General features: G+C 38.4%; 1 long non-coding RNA gene across 1 annotated transcript; it reads right to left on the bottom strand.

Annotated features, from left to right (window-relative positions):
- Positions 1 to 2,200: 2,200 nt before the first annotated feature.
- LOC117796585 lies at positions 2,201 to 4,112 on the bottom strand. Its single transcript, XR_004621153.1, has 3 exons — positions 3,999 to 4,112; positions 2,558 to 2,661; positions 2,201 to 2,358 (listed from the first exon to the last, which is right to left on the bottom strand). It is a non-coding gene; the product is annotated as an uncharacterized LOC117796585 (long non-coding RNA).
- Positions 4,113 to 4,651: the final 539 nt, after the last annotated feature.

Genomic DNA, 4,651 nt, shown 5'->3' with positions numbered 1-4,651 from the left:
AATTATTAATCAGAATCTGAAAAAAAATTATAATTACATATTTATAAAAGTAATCCCTATCTTTGGTTCTACACTTACTGAGAAGAAAAGGCAGCTGACTCTCAGCTCAGAGGAGCCAGCTGTCAGCTCTTTTCATTGCAGCAAGAAACAATTACAGATGTGATGCCTTTTAAATACGCTTAAAATGCAAATTTAAAAAAATTTCAGTATTTCTAAAATAAGCTGAGAAGTATTAATAAACTCTGGTGTTACTAATACCCACTGGTTAGTAAGAAACAAAGACCACTCATCCATGAAGAAAAAAAAAAGGCGGGGTTAATTTCTGTGGATGTCTTAGGTTGACTTCACTTAAGAGTACACTTTCCTGGGGCGCCTGGGTAGCGCAGTCCTTAAGCATCTGCCTTCGGCTCAGGGCGTGATTCTGGCGTACTGGGATCGAGCCCCACATCAAGCTCCTCTGCTGGGAGCCTGCTTCTTCCTCCCCCACTCCCCCTGCTTGTGTTCCCTCTCTCGCTGGCTGTCTCTCTGTCAAATGAATAAATAAAATCTTTAAAAAAAACAAAAAAAAGAGTACATTTTCCTTCCCATTTTAGACACTGAGACAAGACAAACCACTCCCCAACTAGAGACAGACAATCTTTCACCCCTGCTTTATCACCTTTTAGTATAGGGTGGATGCTCCTTTCAAATCACCACTTCATCTGCTCCTTACTTTCAGAAGATGAACCACACTTATTCTGGTAATAACTCATCTCAATTTCCACTTTAATAATATAAAGATCCCAGGGAGCTTCATTTTCCTACGCTATCACATAGCAACAAAAAATTTTCATTGCATTTGTCTTCAAACTATTCATGTTTCTTATAATCAAATTTGTCCTCTTTGGGGATTATTTCTTTTAAATTTTGATTACATTTTCCCCATTCACAATAAATTATATCAAAATGATTTTCAGTTTCCCTAATATACACCCGTGACATTAATCTCCCCTTGTTTGAATCACCTGACAAATGAGTCCCATTGTCCCAAAATACTTTCAGAAGCACCTTTTTTTTTAAGAGGGAGAGAGTGGGGGGAGGGGCAGGAGGAGAGGGAAAGAGGGAGGATCTTAAGTAGGCTCCACACCCAGCATGTTGCCCAACATAGGGCTCGATCTCACAATCCTGAGATCATGACCTGAGCTGAAATCAAGAGTTGGATGCTTAACCTACTGAGGCACCCAGGCGCCCCTCAGAAGCACCTTTCTTAAGAAGACTTCCCTACTCCCATCCTTTCCCAGAAAACACTGTGGGGACCAGATGCCTTTCATAAGTTCCTTTTTATTATAGCTCTGGCTACACCATATTGTGTAATATTTGCATGTTTTCCCATGTCTTTGATCTCTGTTCCATAGAGGAGGAAAAATAATTTTCCCTCTACCCTTCTCAGCTCTTGGCTAAGACCCCTGCAATAAAACCCATATTAACAAAAGAAAAACAGAAGTTTATTAACATGTGTACCTCATGTATACATGGGAGATGCCCGAGGAAACATGAGTGACCTAACGAGGTGATTTTAGAATTCAGGCTTACATACCATACTAGGAAAAGGGAAAGAGGCCTTAATAGGGAAACGTTAAGTCTCTTCAGGGTACATGAGTTTTAGGAAAAATTGAACGGGCCTTTTGAAGAATAGATGGGAGGTGAGAGTGTTGGTGACAGAGTGTGTCTGGAAGTGCTGTCGACTTCTATTTTCCTTTCCTGTGACAAAAGTCAATCTTCCCTATTTGCTGAAACTCCTGGAGAGGAGACAGTTGAGTTCTTTTTGGAGGATGTGTCTTTAGGCAGATAGGGGGAGTTCGGAGAAAGCTTCTCCCTGCATTTGCTGTGTTTCAAGTGCCTACAGCTCAAAATCATCTGTATGCCGAAGTGGCATATTTGGGAATGGCATCTCCTGAATTCCTGTAGTCATCTTCTGCTGTCCTTCAGTTCCTATCACAACCCAACACGTGGTAATAAATGTTGCTTTAAGAGGGTTGAAGAAAATATACATTTCAGCGAATCTGGAGGAGTTACTGTTAGCATCACTGTGTGAGGGACTTTTTATCATCCTACAATGGGTTGAGTCCCTGCACAGTGTCAGTACACAATGTGTTTGATAAACAAAGAAACAAACAAAAAACTCCTAATGATGATCAGAAGATTCCTACCATGAGCGACATTTCCAGCCTTTGTTCCCATTGCATAGGCCACTGGTGTCTGTCAGCTGGGGCCGCAGCTACTGTGGTTCCCAGGCAAAGTGTGTACTCAGTATTTGAGAAAATGTCTTTTTAACAGCTTGTCTTCTGAGTCCTTGCTTCATTTTACAAAGGAGAGATGCTAGAAAAAAATGCCACAAAGTTAGTTCCCAAATAAGTCGGGTTTGTTACATGGTGTTTGATTCCTATCATTTGACTCTTAGGTCTTACGTTGGAATAATTTGAGGTAATTTATAAACTGGTACAACATCAACCATCTTACAAAAACACAACCTGATGATTCCTTTAGGAAAGACTCATTTCTGACACCTGGCACTTACCCTCCATCCCTGCAAAAACAGCATGATGAAACTTTGTTCTTCAAAGTATTCCTCGTATAACAGCATGCAGGTTGTCCTCATGCTCTAAACTTTACCTGGGCCACCTAGAAATGTTGAAAATTTATAGATTCACTACCAGAGTTCTCAAACGGTGTTTTTTGGGAATAAATAATTTTATTAACCTGTAATTTTCAGAGCTTCAAATGTGTATGCGTAATAATATACAGTTCAGATATATAGTAAATTCCAAGTAAAGTAATAATACTTGATAAAAATGGTAAATATGAAATCTTCATTATTTGCTCACAAGTTCACGATAAATAAATGACATCCAAGCTTGTGTACATTATGTCATGCTGCATCTCCTATAAGAAAACCTGTCTACTTCCTTTGAGAATTCTTGGCTCACAGTTCTCTTCTTACTTACTAAGTTTCATAAAAAGTGAAATTTCTGTCGGGCTATTATTATATTATGCAAAAAATGCTTAAACATATTTGCACAGGTTTGGAGTATATGGGGAAAATACAGGCTACAAAGCATTCTTGAAATTCTCTCTTTGAGATGTGCGGGAGGAAGCACCTTAAAAAGAGAAAGTCAGCACCCTGCAGAAAAGGTGAAACCAGGACACAATCAGAAAAGCTACACCATATATATTAAAATGCAAGAAAAAGAAAGAAGTGGCTCCAGCTATAAGCCTCAAAACTAAAGTTTCAAGGACAGATGTTTTCAATTGCAGGTGCTTACTTTCTCTCTAAGCTACTCTCCTATGGGCAACGGTAAATCTGAAATGAATACCAACTAGAGTTGATTTATTTAATGGCAGGTAATGCTTGCCTGCAATGCCAAGAGGACAGCTAGTGTGGTAAAAATTTGGAGAAATACATGAACGCACAAACTAAATATTCAGATGAAACGTACCACTACGTGGGAAAGTAGATTCAAACGAGCTGAATATTCAAAAAAAAAAAAAAAAACACCCACCACTTTTCATTAGTAAAAGAACTATTTCTCTTTCATAGTCATTTAAAATTTGGAACATCCTGTAATTATTGTTAAGTATTCTGACTGGTGAAAAGTGTTGACAAATCAGTACATTCACTTTATTTAAGTGACCTAATAATCTGTCATTTGTATTTTACAAAATGGAAAGAGAATTTAACATCTCACCAGTTTAACCATGGATCCAGATTCTTTTATATGCCAGTAATTTTGATAATATTTGCTCATAGAAAACAAATATAAAGCTTGTCCTTGCTGGATCTATAAACTCATTTATATGAATAATCACCAACAGATTACGACTGTGATATAGCCTCACAAATCCGTGGGCGGTAAAACTGAACAGAGAAATTAAATACATCACAGTAGCCCAATTCAAACTAAGCAAATCACTCTTCTCACTGCATCTTACATTAAATTGCACAAGGTCATTTGACTCACCCTGAGGTTGCCCGAATTACCCAAGTAGTAACTACTAAATTCCTTGCCTTCTTTTAGCAAAATTAGCTGCAGCAGTGGCCACTCTAGAGATATCCATTTGACTTTGACTTAACGCAGTCCCTTAACAAAACTGCAGAATGACCCAATCTGGCAAACCCACCAGGGGAGGAAAGACAGCCTATTGACAGCTCCTGCTGGAGGAGTGGTTTATGTTTCATAGCTCTTAACAACACACAGCTGTAACTTCCAATATTCTTGCCAGACCTCATGTTCCAAGTTTCTGGTTATAAAAACAGAATCATTATAACCCAAAGAATCCCTATGAATACAACCCATTTCTAGGTGCCTGGTATTTTGGACCCTAAAAAAAAAAAAAAGATGAACGTGTTTTCTATACATCATGCTATGGTTCAAAGTTAGAGCCCTGATCCCTTTGGGGTTTTGCAGTACTTAAGGAAAAGGATTAGCCAAGAGTAATTTTTATAGCATAAGATCTGTTTCTGAAAGCTTGTTCATCTTTTTCCTCTTACACTGTTCCAACACAAAACAATTCCTAACAACAAAGCTAGAGCCTCTCTTCTATTGAAGAACCCATCACCCAGAAACCAGAATATATTGCAGCTCTTCCTTATTTAAGTCTCTTGAGAATTTTG

This window comes from Ailuropoda melanoleuca, chromosome 2, assembly GCF_002007445.2.
Source record: "Ailuropoda melanoleuca isolate Jingjing chromosome 2, ASM200744v2, whole genome shotgun sequence".
In the NCBI taxonomy this organism is placed as follows: Eukaryota; Metazoa; Chordata; class Mammalia; order Carnivora; family Ursidae; genus Ailuropoda; species Ailuropoda melanoleuca.
Note: the sequence above shows the minus strand (reverse complement) of the source record. Positions and strands in the feature narration are given on the sequence as shown.